The sequence below is a fragment of the Impatiens glandulifera genome, chromosome 4, assembly GCF_907164915.1.
Source record: "Impatiens glandulifera chromosome 4, dImpGla2.1, whole genome shotgun sequence".
In the NCBI taxonomy this organism is placed as follows: Eukaryota; Viridiplantae; Streptophyta; class Magnoliopsida; order Ericales; family Balsaminaceae; genus Impatiens; species Impatiens glandulifera.
Window position 1 is genome coordinate 29,909,625 of NC_061865.1, and position 19,580 is coordinate 29,929,204.

Consider the following 19,580-nt stretch of genomic DNA (forward strand, 5'->3'; position numbering starts at 1 on the left):
GCGGTGATTGATACCATTGAGTCATGTCTTGGAAATTACAAAACTGCAACCGATGAGAGGATTGCAACAGATGAAGCGAATTTGTCAAACACTATACGGGGATCTGTTCAAACCGAAATAGCCAACACCGTTCAAACATCTATCAAATCCATGATAGATGAGGCTGTGCAAACCTCCGTCAAATCCTTGATCGCAGAGTCCATCCAAACCGCAACCGCTCCTCTGGAAGATATGCTGCAGGCCATAACTCTTTAAATTGGGGAGTTGTCCAAACTTCAAGTAAGAAAGACTCAAGAGCAAATCGAGTCTGACGCCGAAACCGCTAAGAGGCTGCAAGACGAAGAAAGGGAAAGGGAACGGTTGTAGAAGGAAATTGAGGAGAAAGATCACGAGTTTGCACAGAAATGCAACGAGGAAGAACAGGAAGCTATCCAGGAACCCACACCGGCTCAACCGTCTCATGCTATGAAAACACGAAACAAGAAGAAATGGAAGGCGGTTACGGAGGTAATGAAACGGGCAGAACAAAGCAGCCAAAGAGTAATTGTACCGATCGGGCTGAACGTGCTACCTGTTGCTGATGAAGAAGAGGATGAAGAAGAGGATATCGAAGAACTTAACCGGCGCAAGAAGAGGTCACTTGAAAGGTCAACCGCAACTCCAAGCTCCAGACCAATTGTTGCTCAACCGCCTCATCAACCAAAACCAGTCTGTACCGGTTTTGGATTCGGCAAAAAGACTCCCGGCATCTCAAGTGTATGGGCCGGATTTCAGATTGACGCTGAAAGACGCGACAGGGAGTGGAAGACAAAGAAAGAGGAAGAAAGAAGGCGGCTTGAAAAAGAACTGGAGAAAGAACTTGAAAAGGGGGGACCATCCAAGCCTTAGTCTCTTTTTTTTTTTTCCTTAAAAACAACTTATGTTTAACTTTGTTTCAGAACTTAGTCGTTCTATCATACTTTTGAAGTTATTAATCTCTACATACCTTTTGAAAAACTCAAACACATGTTTTTGAAAATTTTCTTCAAAACAGAAAATAATCAAAAAGGAGAAATCGCTAAACAAGTTTTTCAAACCGACCACACACTACAAGTTTTGAATATTTATTCTAAATAATCAAAAAGGGAGAAATTGATAAGAAAAATTAAGAAAGTTAATTTTCAAACCGGCCACACATTACAAGTTTTGAATATTTATTCTAAATAATCAAAAAGGGAGAAATTGATAAGAAAAATTAAGAAAGTTAATTTTTAAACCGGCCACACATTACAAGTTTTGAATATTTATTCTAAATAATCAAAAAGGGAGAAATTGATAAGAAAAATTAAGAAAGTTAATTTTTGGAACCGGCTAGAAAAACTAAATAGTTGTTAACTTTCATGTACAGGTGTGGAGGCCAAATCGTATGAACCGGCTGGAGCCTCATAAACCGGTTGCTGAAATACTTCAAAGAAACCAGTTTCAAGTGATCAAGTCAAAGATCAGAGGAACCGGTTTTCACTCTCTCAAGTAACCGGCCAGCAAAGACAAAAGTTCACATACCAGCCGGATCATATTGCACAAGAAACAAAACCGGAAACTTCAATTTAAAAAAGTGACGTAACATGACGAAATAGACGTGTCTCGAAGGAATAAAAGAAGATCAGATCCGATTGGAAGCATGCGAGGAAAGCAATGATGCTTTACTGATCCGAAGTTGACAACCGGAAGTGCATGCCTGACACGTGTTCGAATCTGCAAACCGGCAACGTCACACTTTCCTCAGAGGTGTCTGCATGATTGCCAAGTGTTGAGGAAGGTGAAACGTGCAAGTCACCTCTCTGTACCGGCGTGATGACGATCAACCAATCCAGAGGAGAGAGAAGAAAATGACCGTTGGATCTCATCAGCTATAAAAGGAAGATGAAGCGTCTTCATTTAATGCGAATCATCAAGCAAGAAAATCATTCAATACAAGAGAAGCGATAAGTTATAAAGATTCTAGAGAGATAAACTTTTACGATCCAAAAACCGGTGTGTCATAAACTAGAAGCTTTTTGTGTGTGTTTGTGTTGAGTTATTGTATTACAAAAAAGAGTGAGTTAGTGTAACCGGCAGTGTTGTTGTAACTATAAAAGTTAGTGAAGATACTTCTCATAACCTGAGAAGAAGGGGTGACGTAGGAGGGTTTGCTCCGAACATCCATAAAAAATCATGTCTCGTGTCTTTTCTTTCGTTTCATTACTTACTCACTTAACCTAACCAAAACAATATTACTCCTTATATCAAAACCAGTCCACTCATATTTCTAAAACCGACTCCTCCTAAAACATCATCTAAGTCGCATACGTTGCTTCAGGCTGAAACAGACATTTCCGCCCTTGAACCCGGTTCAAGAGTCTATGACAATTTGTGTAGTGCTGAGAACGGTTATAGTCTCTAACTGGACTATCACCAAAGTGTTGTGTGTTGCGTAAGCGGCCACCCTTCAGAAAACCGGAAACACCCCGGTCCTCCAAGGGCGTCCCCGATCCTAACACAAACGTTGCTTCAGAAGCAACTTGTTGGTGAGTGACTTCGTCATATAGAGACTCTCTAACTTCAACCATAACCCAGTGGCCTTCTCCTCCTCTGAGACCTCAATGATAACATCGTCTGCAAGACACAACATTATTGTTTAATGCGCCGTCTCCTCTAGGATGGCCATCTCAGCGGTTATATCTACTCTTGATGACACTTTCAGTGCCCCCCATAGGACCTGTTGTTTCAGCAAAGGCTGCATCTTGATCTGTCATATGCTAAAACTGTTTCTCCCCGTGAACTTGTCGATTTTAATGTTCATTGTTTCCATCTCAGTTGAAGAACAAACAACTGAATAGCCTGAAGCTCTGATACTAGTATCTAATAACGGAACGCGTGAGAATGACGTAAATAATAAGAAGGACAAAGATTTAACGTGGTTCACCAAGATAGAACTTGGCTACGTCCAACTAGAAGAGAGAGATTATTATTGAGAATATTATTTTACAAAGATGATATATATAAACTAGGGTTATAACACGAGTTTATATAACATTCGGTCTCCTGAAACCCTAATACAGAAACCCTAACAAATAGAGAATTGGGCCGGCCCATTAAGAAAACCCAACTATTCAAGTCTATTCAACACACATGAATCTCGAATCTGTTTAAGCACAAAAAATTCAATACAACTGTAATGGAATTAAAAACATAAATCACATGATAGAAGAGAGCATCAGGTTCCTTCGTTGTGTTCGTCGTTGTGTTCATCGGTCGTAGAGTATCGTTGTCATTTTTCGTTCGTTCATTGATAGGGTTTGGAGAGAACGAGCGAGTAGAGAGAGAAGGGAAAATAAAGAAAAAAAATTTGAGACTTTATATAAAAAATTAGGGTTCCGTCGCGAGACGATCCTGCCCTTCACGTTAGGCGACGGGGATAATTTCGTAAAAATATTTCGATGTAGTCATTTGCACAATTAAATTTATGCGTTGGTCACCAACGCATTTAAGGCCATTTTTAGGGTTATTTTATCAAATTTCCCAAGAAGACAAGGACGTTTATTTGTTTATTTGATTGTGAAAATATTTTAAATGGTTAAAATTATGATAATTAGAGCTCCATATTACAAATTTCAAGGTTTGAGTCTTATAAATAAAAATTACTCAAGTTCGACCAAAAAAAAATTGAGCCATTTACTTTTTATCCTTTTAGAAGTTCTTCATCAATAATCTCATACAAGTCAAGAGGCAGTCCCCTATACCATCCATATCAGGTCAATGAATTATATCAATAATTTCATAAAATTTATTATAACGCTCCAACTAGGGTACCGTTACTTGTGAGGATTATATATATATATATATATATATATATATATATATATATATATATATATATATATATATATATATATATATATATATATATATATATATATATATATATATATAAATAAATTATGTTTAAAATCAACTAATACCACATTAATCTACGTCGTCATCGATAATAATTAATGTGATTAGATATTTTCTATATCCTCTCTCTTTCTTAATTAAATTTTCTTTTTCATTAACATATATATTATATATTTTCTTACCATATGTCAACTAGAAAATTATCTATATTAATAATAATTCAAGACATAAACATGTTTTTTATAAATGCAACTAACTTTATAATTTTTATATTTATTTATTTATAAATATTTTTTTTGTTATAAATGCACATAATAATTTTATATTTATTATATATATATATATATATATATAACAATTTTTTTATAAATGCACCTACCTTCATAATTTTTATATTTATTTTATTTATATATATAAATAATTTTTCATTTAAATGCACCTACCTTCATAATTTATATATACATATATTTTATATTTATATATAATATTATATATTTATTATATATATATATATATAAAATATATATTTTTATTAATAATATATATATATATATATATATATTAAATGTAGTTATCTTATATATGTATTATATTATTTTTCATTATTAATTTTATATAAATATATTTTATCTTTTATCATTCATTTTCTCTCTCATCATATATATATATATATATATATATATATATATATATATATATAATATTTTTTTATGAGTATAAATATTTTTTTAATTAATATATAAAAATTAACTAATTATTAATAAATATTAAATACAAAATATATATACATACACAAAGTAATAAAATTATTTCAACAATCATAAGTGGTTTAACGGTTTAAGTTTCATATTTCATGCTTAAGACTTGAGTTCGCATTCCAAAACATGTAAATTTATATTTTCAAGAATGCATTCTTGACTATAATATATGGTGCTGCAACTTTTAAGCAAATGATAGGCATCTGAAAGTGTGAAGTCGGAAATAGTGGTTGGTTTGGCGAAAATTTAAAAATGTGAGGTCACGAGATGGAGGTTGGGTGTTGGGTGGTTTGTCAAGTGTGAGGTCGAAATTAGTGGTTAATATGATGAACATTTTAAAGTGCAAGGTCACGATATGGAGGTCGGGTGGTGGGTGGTTTGTCGAGTGTGAGGTTGAAATTAGTAGTTGGTTTGGAGAACATTTGAAAATGTGAGGTCACGAGATGGAGGTCGGGTGGTGGGTGATTTGTCGAGTGTGAGGTCGGAATTAGTGGTTGGTTTGGCGAGCATTTGAAAGTGTGAAGTCACAAAATGGAGGTCTAGTGGTGGGTTGTTTGTCTAGTGTGATATTTGAATTAATGTTTGGTTTGACGAGCATTTAAAAGTATGAGGTCACGAGATGGATGTCGGGTAGTGGTTTGTGGTTGGTTTGACGTTGGATAAGAGGTTTGTGATCAATTAGGATTGGTTATTGATTTGTTAAAGTACGAGTAAAAGAGAGGTTGACTAAGATTGGTGATTAGTTTGTCGAGGGATAGATGCATATGAAAAAGTGTGAGTCACAAAATTAGGTTGAATGAGTGCTTTGTCGAGGGTATAAAGAAGCATATGAAAAAGTGTGAGTTACAAGATGAGTTTTTGGAGGGTTAATTATTGAGTTCTTGACGAGATATAAGAGGTGTGTTATCAATTGAGGCTGACTAAGATTGGTGGATCGTTTGCCGAAGAGATAAAAATGCATATGAAAAAGTGCGAGTCACAAGATGAGGGTCAATTGATGGATTAAGTGGGCTCCAAGTGGATAAAATATATGTTAATATTAAATTCAAGATTAAACTTAATTTTTACAAACTAAAACTGATTTTAAATTAATTAGATTTGATTAATAATAATTTTATTTAAAATATTTATAGATAAATAATATTTATATATATTTTTATCCGTGCAAATGAACGAGATTCATGCTAGTATACTATAAATACTCTTGAACAAACCACTAAGCCACCACAACTCAATCTCAAAAGTTATCAATGAATGTAACTATAGTCTATTAGCCTTACTCTTTTAAAGAATTCATATTTATTCTGATTTCTAATATGGGACATCACAATCTCCCCAACTTAGTCACACAACATTCTCATCAAAATCCCATTCTTAGTCCTAGACTCCCCTGATTAGGACTCTAGAAGTGATTCACGTGTCACTTTATTCCCTTAAGATTCAAGAGGTGCTCCCCCGTGACACATTATTCCTACCACTGGGTCGACTCTACTAACACCTGTAATGCGTCGAACCTAAGTATCGTTACTTTCGAGCAAACCACTAAACCACTACAACCCAAACTCCAAAAGGTACCCATGATGATATCAATAGTATATTAGACTCACTCTTATAAGAAGTTAATCTTACTATAATTTCTCAATATGAGACATTACAATTTCCTTAACTTAGTCACGCGACGTCCTTGTCGCGATCCCATTTATCCTAGACTCCACCAATTAGGACTTTAGAAGTAACTAACGTGACACTTTGTTCTAGCGGGATTCAAGAGGTGCTCTCCCGTGACAATTTATTCCTACCACCGGGTCAACTTTAATATCATCTTTAATGCCTTAAACCCGGGTACCGTTACTTTTAAGGAAAATTGATTATAAATACCCATGAACAAACATTGGGAAATCATAGTAAATATAAACTTCTTATAAGAGTGAGGATAATATACTATGCTTACCTTCATGGGTAACTTTTGATCTTGGGCTGTGGGATATAAATAGTTTTCTCAGGAGTATTTATAGTTTATTTCCTCATAAATAATGTTAGTGGGGTTCAGGGCATTACATGTGGTATTAGAGTCGACCCGATGGTAGGAACAAAGTGTCATAGGGGAGCACCTCTTGAATCTCACAAGAATAAAGTGCCACGTGAGTCATTTCTAAAGTTATAACCGAGGGAGTTTGAGAGTACAAATGAGATCACGACAAAGACATCGCATGACTAATGTCACATGCTAGGTCTTTCCACCAACGATTCGGGCAACACTAATTAGGATCTTTGAAATAACGAGTATCTAGTCAGCCTTACTCGAAACAACATTCGATATTTGTTTCAATAAACATAAAAATTCTAGAGAGAGAAAGTGAACTCATACAAAGAATATTATTATATGACTTGTATACTTGATGATTATGTAATACCTTTAAGGTGTTTATAAGTCTTATTGTAACTACCACATTGATAACGCACTAATTTAGGGCATTTCTTCTAACTTTTAATTAATGAGGCATTAATCTAGGGCCTGTCTTATAATTGTAAATTAATGATTCACTAATCTAGGCCATGTCTTTCAACTACCAATTAATGACATTAATATAACACATGCCTTCCAACAAAAATATTCATTGGGTTGAAACTTAGACGATTGGGTTTCCCCTTGAGCTAAGAACATTGGGGAATCATGACATTCTCCCCCACTCATTCCGACGATGTCCTTATTGCGTCCTCCTTATAGGTCCATATGTTGTCTTTAATAAACTCACGTGAAATATGGGGTGCATTTCCAAACGCGATGAAAGTTTTAAGCAACATGCTAGCTTAACCCATTTCTTCCAAAAGAAAGGTGTTGGGAAAAATTAAGAGTTAATTAACTTAGAAGAAATTGTTTGGAAAAATTAAGTAAAGAGTTAATTAATAGAAAAATGCTAAATATTAATCAATTGAGTTTTGATGATGTTTTGTTATGAAAGAAGCTAAGTCGTCTTATTGTTTCTATGTAGGTGCATCAGATTTGGCTAACTTAGACGTCTAAGTAGGCTAATTAGACGTGTTGCTAGTTAGACTTGCTAGTCTAACAGATACATAGTTAGACGTGCAAGTCTAATAAATACGTAGTTAGACGTGTTAGTCTAACAGATACGTAGTTAGACGTGTTAGTCTAACAGATACGTAGTTAGACGTGCAAGTCTAACAGATAACTACGTGCCAATCTAACAGATATGTAGTTAGATGTCAAGTCCAACAAATACGTAGTTAGACATGTCAGTCTAACAGATACGTAGTTAGACGTGCCAGTCTAATAGATACGTCGTTAAATATGCAAGTCAAACAAGTAACTATGTGACAATCTAACAGATACGTAGTTAGACGTGCAAGTCTAACAAATACATAGTTAGACGTGCCAGTCTATTAAATACGTAGTTAAACGTGCCAGTCTAACATATACGTAGTTAGACATACAAGTCTAACAGATACGTAGTTAGACGTGCCAGTTTAACAGATATGTAGTTAGACGTGCAAGTCTAAAAGATACGTTGTTAGACGTGTCAGTCTAATAGATACGTCTAACAGATACGTAGTTAGACGTGCAAGTCTAACAGATACATAGTTAGACATGCAAGTCTAATATATACGTAGTTAGACGTGCAAATATAACAGATACGTAGTTAGACGTGCAAATATAACAGATACATAGTTAGACGTGCTAGTCTAACAGATACGTAGTTAGACGTGCACGTCTAATAAATATGTAGTTAGACGTGCTAGTCTAACAGATACGTAGGTAGACGTGCCAATTTAATAGATACGTAGTTAGACGTGCTAGTTTAACAGACACGTCTAACAGATATGTAGTTAAACGTGCAAGTCTAACATATACGCAGTTAGAGGTACAAGTATAACAGATACATAGTTATACGTGCAAGTTTAATAGATACGTAGTTAGACTTTTCAATCTAACAGATACGTAGTTAGACGTACCAGTCTAATAGATACATAGTTAGATGTGTAAGTCTAACATATACGTAGTTAGACGTGCTAGTCTAACAGATACGTTGTTAGACATGCCAGTCTAATAGATACGTAGTTATACGTGCAAGTCTAACATATACGTAGGTAGACGTGCTAGTCTAACATATACGTAGTTAGACGTGCAAGGCCAACAAATATGTAGTTAGACGTGCCAGTCTAACTGATACGTATAACATATACGTAGTTAGACGTGCAAGTCTAACAGATACATAGTTAGACGTGCAAGTTTAACAGATACGTAGTTAGACGTGCAAGTCTAACAGATACGTAGTTAGCCGTGTCAGTCTAATAGATATGTAGTTAGACGTGCAAGTCTAACAAATACGTAGTTAGACGTGCCGGTCTAAAAGATACATAGTTAGACGTGCAATTCTAACAAATACGTAGTTAGACATGTCAGTTTAACAGATATGTTTAATAGATACGTAGTTAGACATGCAAGTCTAACAGATACGTAGTTAGACGTGCAAGTCTAACAAATACGTAGTTAGACGTGTCAGTCTAATAAATACGTAGTTAGACGTGCAAGTTTAATAGACACGTAGTTAGACGTTGGCGTCTAACTCCTTCAGATTAGTCTGTAGTGATATGTAGTTAGACACTCAATTTAACTCCATTAGACGTGGTAGTCTAATGGGATACGAAGTTAGACATTGCAGTCTAACTCCATTAGACATGGTGGTCTAATGGAACTCGCAGTTAGACGTTGACCTTTAACTCCCTTAGACTTGGCAGTCTAATGGATCACGTTTAATGCCTCTCTTCAACTAGCTGTACACTACTCCTACTCCACTTTCTCTTGCATTCTAGTACACTAGCTATTTGCATCAAATAAATGAACACCACGTACACAAATATTCCTCCCACTACTTGTTTAGTACACGACAGTTGCATAAGGATATCCGACGCACTACCATTCAGTAATGACACATTCCATGAGCATAGAGTCTGCTGTACTTTGTCCTTTAGGCGGCCATCCTATGGGCGCGTGCCACATGTCCGTATAGAACATTCGACCATTGGTGTCCTTCTACTACAAATAGATGCTCAAAGACAACAGACGAATCTCTCGGTCTACTAGTTATTAAATTGAATTCTTCTTACACATTAATCTTGCACTTATTGATTGTACGTCATTTTCCAAGTTGAAGATAGAATCAAAAACACTATTTAGCTGAGAGATATTATTGATCATATTGTAAGTTGAACAGAGTTTGTTCTGTTCAACAGAGTGTTAGCTATTTAGTAAGCTGTATTTGATTCAAAGAAGTTTAGTGAAATCCTTCCGGTTGTTGGAAGAAGGGGTGACGTAGGAGAGTTAACTTCGAACATCCATAAATAACTTGTTGTGTTTTTTACTTTCTGTCTTTCATCATTCATTGGTTCAAAGATTCAAACCTAAACAAACAGTTACGCACTTGAATCATTTCAAGAGTTTATGAAGGTTTGCGAAGAATAGAAAGTGATATTAATCCCTAATAGGATTTCTATCAATCCATTTATCCGAAGTCGCTAACAATAGTTAGACCTCCGTCTCTATTGATTGCACCGATCCTAACAATTGGTATCAGAGCACTGTTTTCTATTCTCAAGCAACAAGAACATGAATCATGTCGAAAGATGCTAACTCCTCCAAGATTTCTATGTTTTCGAAAGAAAACTACATGGTGTGGAAGAAGAGAGTTCGTGCCCATCTTGCTTCTTTGCACGATAACATGTGGAGTGTTGTCACTGAAGGACCATAAAGATCGACAAAGAAAAATCTGAATGGACAAGTGAAGATAAGAGGAAGAACAACCTCAATAACTTGGCCATGGACATCTTGTACAGATCCCTTGATGACAATATGTTCAACTACATCATATTTTGTGAGTCTGCCAAAGAAATTTGGGACAGACTCACTCAACTCTGTGAAGGCAACGCACAAACCAAAGAGAACAAAATCACTGTTGCCACCCAATAGTTTGACAACTTCAAGATATGTCCAGGAGAGACGATGACAGAGTTTGATGCAATATTCAGTCATATTGTCACAACTCTATCATTTCTAGGCAAGACCTACAGCAACAGAGAGATTCCTATAAAGGTCATGCGAGCTTTGCTCAGGGAGTGAGACATCTAGACTATGGCGATGAGGGAGTCCAAAGACCTCAATAAGATGGAGCTCTTCTACTTGCATGCTGATCTGAAGACCTATGAGTTTGAGTTGAACTCAAGGAATTAAGAGGAGCACCCCACATCTGCTATCATTACCAAGGCTCTGGTGTCTTCCGAGGTTTCACCAATTATCAACGAAGAAAAGGCGTCTGCCCAGCAGCGACGCAATGACTCTTTTCGTGAAGAAATTCGGGAAATACATGAAGAAGAGCATTCCTAACTCAAGCTCTTCAAATAACACTAATAATGATAAAGCTAAATCGAAAGCTAATGTTAAGTGTTTTAACTGTGGTATTCTAGGTAATTACAAGTCGGAATGCAAAAAACCGAAACGTGTTGAGAAGAGAAAAGACAATGAAGGCGAGCTGAAGGCCCTCATGGTGGCAGACAGTAAGGCAAAGTGGATTCAAAGAGACTCAGATTATTCATCATCCAACGACAGTGATGATGAAGAGGTTGCTTGCTTCATAGCAAGAGAAGAGGAAGAGTTTGAGGAATCTGAGGTATTGGATTTCTCTCCAGAAGACTTCTCACGAGATGAACTAGTGGCTGCACTAAATGATATGGTCTCGGAGTATAAAAAGTTATTATAATCTCAAAACAAAACAAGTTCAAAATCTGAAAATGATGAACCACATTTTTCTCAAACCTCTGAGCCAATTTTTTTTTAAATTATGGATGAGCTTTCATCTGAGAATGAAATCCTCAAAGAAAAGATTCATACCCTTTCTTATGAAAACCAACGTTTCACCTATATTGTAAGCTCTTGGACAAGGTCTGGAGAAGCTATCAAATATTAGATTAGTCTGTTGAGGCCTGGTGGATGTAATTTCGATCTAGGATTTGATAGCAATGACTCAGACAAGTCCTATAAGAAGGTAAACTCAACAACTGATAAGCTTAAGCCAATAAGCTTTGTCAAAGGGAGTTTAACTAATACGGGAACTGATCTAAACTGTGAGGATTTAACTTTAAAGAATGAGATAACTTATGTTCCACCAACAGTTAGCTGGTTGAAACTTAAGTTAGATGCAGCTAGTAAGTCTGGAAAACCAAAACCTAATAAGAAGTCAAGGAGTTTTAAAAGAAAACCATCTTCTAAAGTTAATGGATCAGTGGCTAGCAGGAAGGCGTCTCCTAAGTCAAAATCATATGCACTTATTACTACACAAAATGGAAAATTCATAAGAATAACACAAATATGGATTTCCAAGGGACTGATTGATCGAGGACACAAGTGAATGTGGGTACCAAAATTTGTAAATATTTTCTTGTGTAGGTGATACAGGAAAGCTACAGGAAGGAAGATTAGAGCATAATCTTCTAAAGATTTGATCTAGAGGATCAACAGTGGCTCATGCCACTTCAAAGGACTAAGTGTTTTCTTCATTAAAAATATTTTTGGTCTTGAGGACTTCAAAACATTTGTTTATTCTTTTAATTCATGCATAAATTGAGGGGGAAATTTATTGTGTAAATAAAGGTGCACGCAGACGAAAGCTTTAATCGGTCTATTAGACGAGGACGTCTAAAAGAAAAGCATGTACTTAGACGTATACATACTTACACAATCTAATGTGAAATATTTTGGTGAAAAACCTACGCGGTTAGACGTCGAAGTCTAATAGACGTTCTAACGTTTATAAGACAAGAGCAGTTGGACGCTCACGTCTAACCAAACATACGTCTAATACGTGTTGTTCATGCGTATTTAGACATCTACATCTAATAGACGGATAGACATCTATAAGACACTTGATTAGAGGCCTGCGTCTAATAGACTCATGCGTCTAACAGACGCTCAATCCACACAGATTGTAGAAGTAAGTAAAACGTCTAACTACGTGTGCTATTAGACGCTTCATCTTCAGACTAATTAAGGACAACTGTTGTTTATGCGTTGTCATCTAACTTTTTTGCTCAAAATATTGAACAGTCATTTCCTAGTAACTTGAAGACGTGTGTCTCTCATGGTTAAGGAAAATGACTGATATACCCTCAAAATTAATGGTGACTACCTTTGGGAAAAAGTGTCTGACATTAAATTGGTGGGCCCCTTGTGTTAAATATGACGTTAAGCCATGCGACTGTTGGGATTATATTTAAGAACATCGTGCATGCGTCGAAAGTCTTTTACGATCACTAATTTCTTAAGAACCCTAGTTTTCTCTAACTTCTCTCTAAGAAATCGTTTCATCTTCTTCATCTTTTCTCAAATGGCTAACAAGAAAATTACTCTTGGTCACTGCACTCTGCAACACATTTAGGTTTTCTTATGGGAGAGTGTGAAGCTATTAATCTGAGTCGTATATACACCAATTTCTCCATGAAGAGCGCTCTTGCAAGAATGAAGCTATCATAGGAGATGGGTTCTGGCTCTTCCAGCCAACTGATAGATGGCCAGTCGGTCACTCATTCTAAAAGACAGACTACTTCCGTGCTATCTACGGGGGCAAAAAGAACCAAATCTGTAATGGAGTTCGCGGTGAGCACGAACAGCTAAAAGAGCTCCCTAAAGAAGGATTCTAGAGTAGTTGACTCTAGGGTAAGAAGAAATCTTCCTCCCATTGCCTTCGTTCCTATTTCATCTCTTTATCCATCCCCTAGCCCGTTGAAGAAACCAACTAAGTCATCTGGTTCTGCTGTAGATCAGAAGAAGGCGTCCAAAGCGCCTAAGGCATATAGTGCGTCTAAGGCGTCTAAGAAGTCCAATAAGGTAACATCCTCCTTTATTTTGGCGTTTGTGCCCATTTGTGATGTTCCTGTGAAGGAACAAGCTGCAGGGCCGAAAGTTGAGTGCTGGTCAAATTATTTAAAATGTTGACAGGGTTCCTTCGCCTGTCCGCCCCGAAGTGCCAGCAGTTGTTGAGACTGCTAGTATTATTGAAACAACCTCTGAAACAGAATAGGTCATTTCTCTAACGTCTGCTGTTATTGTATTATCTGAGCAGGGTCCCACTCTTCCGGTTGTTGAGCCTCTTGCGGCCAAGATTGTTGAAAAACAATATACTTTTATCGTGGGTGTTCTGTCCGTTCTTCCAGAAGGAGTGTTTCCTAAGCCTAAAAACCCTTTCGAAATTATGAGAACAACAAGGGGATCCCATATCATAATTATCTGCGAACCTCAACCCACTCCTAAACCTAAACCTACTAAAGTTCTTGGAAAACGAAAGGGGATTGCGTCTGAATCTCCTGAAAAGGTGTCTGAATCTAGCTGCATTGTAACCTTGTGATGGAGCAAGTTAAAAATCAATATCTTTGATACTTGGGTGAATTACAGACTGGAAACTCAATTCGATGAAATGTTCTCAGAGAAGGAGATCGTGAAAGAATGGAAGAATGTAATAAAGAACGAGAAGAGAATATTAAGATGGGCTAAGACAGAGGTGGTTTCTGAAGCCCTTAATCGAAAGAAACTGGTGGTGGCCGATATCATGAGACATATCCTTCTTCCCATGATCTAAAAGAGAAAAGCTAACTTCAACCCGCTTGACAGAGATGCTCGTATAGAGCAGAACTCTTTGAAGAGGTTGGATCTCATCATGCATAGTTATTGCAATACTATTCTCCAACATGCTCACGACATAGAGTCTTCGGGGTTAAGCTTATTTCATGATTGTTTTGATGAAGACGAGCCAATAGATATTTTTGATGTTGATCAATCCGGGTTAAAAGAAGATGAGAAGGCTGCTGCCCATCTTGTTGAAATGGAAAACATCTCTTTTGAAGAGACGCGTCTATCGGCCTTGTTCTAGAAGAAGAAGAAGAGATTGTTGTTGAAGCTCTTCTATCCAATATTCAACCGAAGGAGACATTTGGGGTGGCTCCTAATACTATTATTGAAGAAGAACCTCCGGTGGGAGAAGAAGAATCAGCAAAGATTGCTGATAAGACACCTGGATCAGACGCTGAGGGGGAACCATTGAAGGAGATAGATTCAGAGAAGATTCCCTCTTCTGAGGGGAACAAAATGACAAAGAGGATTCTTCAGAAGGTATTACTTTAATAGAATGCCTCATTCCAGGATCTCCTGTTCCTCGATCATCCCCTATTAGGATAGCAGCAAACATTGTTGATCACGTTAATGAATTACCTCTGCATTCTGAAGATATTTCAGGAGGAATTCAACAAGTATGTGCTGGTATTCTTAATGAAGAAGACAAATCCAAGGACGCGTCCAAGGCCCCCTCTTCTCATTCCAAGGATAAAAAACCCGAGTGTTCATTACATGTGAATACGCATATAAGTTCAATTCGGACTGCTCCAACTCACTCTCAAGCTATGTCCTAAACCTCTCACTCTTCTAAAGAGGTGGATATGCAGGCCAAATTGGTAAATCTTGAAAAGGGCTCGGTGTCAAGCTAGAAAGAGATTTCTTCCTTCCTCTCCATTTAGAAAGAATTGGAGAAGACCATGCACAGAAACACATACGAAGTCAACATTGCAAACTCCATGTACATCAAGTTTGAGAAAAGTGTCATTAATCGTCAAACAGAGCAGTATGCCGAGAAAAAGGCTTTCTCCTTGGAACTTCATCAGGTCCTCGTATCTTCAATAGAGTTCCTTCAAGCTTAAATGTTGGAAGTGACGAAATGAATGAGTAGAGCAGAAGCAGAAAGAATGGAGCATGATGATTCCCTTGTTAGGTCCATTCAAGCTATTGAAGTGGCAGAAGAAAATGTCTCTAAAGAAAGAACCCATATTGTACTCCCTACTGCTAATGCAGTTGATAATGTTAAAAAAGGGGAAGGTAGCTCAAGAGAAGGCAGTTCTAAAGGTGGAGCTGCTAGAGGAACTCGCTCTAAACGAAAAGCTGTTGATGAGGAAATCGAAGGAGAAACATACCAACAAAGGAAGGTCAAGGTCACGGAAGCAACAAAGACGGTGGAAGTGGAGGCGGCCGAAGTGCTGTCATTAGTTATCACAACATCCTAACTGGCAATTCTCTAGATGAAGACAATATAGATGCAAACGTGAAAAGAGAAGGACCATAAATCTCTTTCTTTGCTTCTCTCATTATAAAACTTATGATTGGAAGATTTTTAAAACATATGTTGGTTTAAAACTCATTTTGGGATATTTTTATGAACTATTTTGATTTTAATCGTATTTTATGGGTGTTTACACTACTTTACCTAAGATTGCATGGTCTTAATATCATTAAAAAAAATTCTGGTTGAAATGAACTCAACTGATTTTAATCATTTAGTTTAAATCATCAAAAAGGGGAAATTATTGGGAAAAATTAAGAGTTAAATAACATAGAAGAAATTGTTTGGAAAAACTAAGTAAAGAGTTAATTAACAGATAATGATAAATATTAATCAATTAAGTTTTGATGATGTTTAGTTATGAAAGAAGCTAAGTCGTCTAATTGTTTCTATGTAGGTGCATCAGATTTGGCTAACTTAGACGTGGTCTAAGTATGCTAATTAGATGTGTTACTAGTTAGACGTGCCAGTCTAACAAATACGTAGTTAGACATGCAAGTCTAACAGATACATAGTTAGATGTACTAGTCTAATAGATACGTAGATAGACGTGCCCGTCTAACAGATACGTAATTAGACGTACAAGTCTAACAGATACGTAATTAGACATGCTAGTCTAACAGATACATAGTTAAACTAGCCAGTCTAACAGATACGTAGTTAGACATACAAGTCTAACAAATACGTAATTAGACGTGCAAGTCTAACAGATACTGATTAAACGTGCAAGTCTAACAAATACATAGTTAGACGTGCAAGTCTAACAGACATGTAGTTAAACATTGATGTCTAACTCATTTAGATTAGTCTGAAGTGATATGTAGTTAGACGCTATAGTCTAACTCCATTAGACATGGTAGTCTAATGGGATGCGAAGTTAGACGTTATAGTCTAGCTCCATTAGACTTGGTGGTCTAATGGAACTCGTTGTTAGACGTTAACGTCTAACTTCCTTAGACTTGGCAGTCTAATGGAGCACATCTAATACCTCGCTTTAACAGCTGTTTGAAGTTAGCATACGTTTACCTACGATCAACTAGTTGTACGCTACTCCTGCTCCACTTTCTCTTGTAGTCCAGTACACCAGTTATTTGAATCAAATGAATGAATACCACATACACAAATATTCTTCCCACTACTTGTTCAAGAAATGATAGTTGTAGAAGGATATCCGGCACACTACCGTTCAGTATAGCCACATTCCATGTTCCATGAGCATAAAGTCTGCTATAGGTCCTTTAGGTGACCATCCTATGGGCGTGTTCCACGTGTCCATACAGAAGATTCGACCGTTGGTGTCCTTCTACTACAAATAGATGCTCAAGGACAATGGATGAATTTCTCGATCTACCAGTTGTCGAATTGAATTCTTCTTACTCATTAATCTTTCACTTACTGATTGTACATCATTTTCCAAGTTCAAGAGAGAATCAAAAACACTAATTAGCTGAGAGATATTATTGATCATATTATAAGTTGAACAGAGTTTGTTCTATTCAATAGAGTGTTAACTATTCAGTAAGCTGTATTTGATTCAAAGAAGTTTGGTGAAATTCTTCTAATTGTTGGAAGAAGGGTGACGTAGGAGAGTTAGCTCCAAACATCCATAAACATCCTTCTGTCTTTCATCATTCATTGGTTCAAAGCTTCAAACCCAAACAAACATTTCCGCACTTGAATCGTTTTAAGAATTTGTGAAGGTTTGCGAAGAATAGAAAGTGATATTAATCCCTAACATGATTTCTATCAATCCATTTATCCGAAGTTGCTAACAATACTCAGATCCCGTCTCTATTGATTTTACCAATTCTATCAAAAGGGCATTCGTATCGCCTCACAAGCCCTTTGTGAATTTGGGAAAATTGTCTCCCTTGGTGGAGGAGAAGTTTAACCATCACCCAGTCTCCTCCGAACTCCAAGTGTGTTCTCTTCTTATCCTCCTATTTCTTCATTCTTTTAACGGCCTTGGCAATTTCACACTTCTATTTCTTGAAGAGAAACTCATTCAGTTGCCTCTTTAGCTCCTCCAATATGGGAGGTTCCATTCGATAAAGGACCACAATTGGTTTAGTACCATTGACTAACTCTATTACGTGATCCACCTCTCTCTTAGGGTGTAACTTCTTTGATAATTCAATAGGCATTACATCCTAGAATTTCTCTAGGATATTTGTAACTTCTGGAGGTGTTTTCTCTAAGGACGCAGTTTTCTTGTCTTCTTTCAAGGTAACAAAGGATGTTGAGTGGGCCTTCTTCACACCTTTTGAGAGTTTCATGGCAGAGAGCTGCCTAGCTCATATCTTGCACTTTCTTGTTAAAGCTATTGTGCAAGTATTACCTTGCTCTAGACTGTAGATAGTATTGGAAAAAGGGAGTAGGAAGACATTTACCTTGTCTAGGAACTCTATGTCGATGACCATTTTGTTGTCATCTATGTCAACAATGGAAAAATTCAAGAGGCTAGTCCACTCCACCAAGTTGGCCTTTACATTATGAAAAACTCCATAAGTTACACTTTGATAGGATCGACTTTATCGATAGAGACGGGGTCTGGCTAAGGATGAAGGCTTATGAAAAACAGTTTCTATTTTACGCAAACTTGTGTAAACACTTGAAACGGATTCAAGGCGGAATTGTTTACTTGGGTTTGAAGCACAAGATGAAATATGAAAAGATGACATAAATGAAGAACACAACAATTTGTTTATGGATGTTCGGAGAAACTCTCCTACGTCACCCTTTCTTCCAACCACCGGAAGGATTCACTATAAGATGATTAGAATCAAATACAGTTTACACACACTTAGCTCACTATTGAACAAAACACTTTCTGTTCAATTACAAGATGAAGAATATCACTCAGCTAAAGGTGCTTTGATTCTAGCTCTCTCACTCGATTCACACACAGTACAATCAGAAAGAAGCTTCACAGTTTGAATTCAGTAAGCAAGATGATTTTGGGGTTTCTCTCTCTACAAAATCAGATTGCTTGTTCGTTAGACTTGTTAATGCTTGAAAACCGATATTTCGTCCGTTGTCCTTAGGATTGATTAAATACTGAGCAGGAGATAACGATCGAATCTTCAAGAATGATACGTGGCACTCTTCCATTGGATAACCTCCATTATATACAGCAGGTTCTGAGCACAAGGATCGTGGCCGTACAGAAATGGTAGTGCGCCGAATATTTCATCAGGGAGGTACCTGCAAAACGGGTAATGTGAGGAAAATTCTCTTATGTGGCATTCCTTGATTGGATGCGTATAGCTGCTGTACTAATCTTCACTAGAAAGTGGAGCAGAAGTAGGGTACAACTATAGCACATGGGTTAGAGAAATGCTAGATTCAAGCGTACTGCTTAAACTGAGCATTAGACGTATTTCAGTTAAACGGATTGTGGTTATTAGTCTAATGAAATAAGTCATCTCATTCTAATAGAAAAACGTCTATTAGACCGCCTGGTCTAATAGAATTAGACCTGCGTCTAATTACAATAACCATTAGACTTGCACGTCTTACTCTATTGAGTTAGACTGGCACGTCTAATTCCGGTTCTACTTCAGACTTGTCTGAAGGAGTTAGACGCACGTCTAACTTTAATTAATTAGACCACACGTCTAATTATTCAATAACCATTAGACTGGCACGTCTAACTCCCCTGAGTTAGACTGGCACGTCTAATTCCGGTTCTACCTCAGACTTGTAGAAGGAGTTAGACATACGTCTAACTTTCACT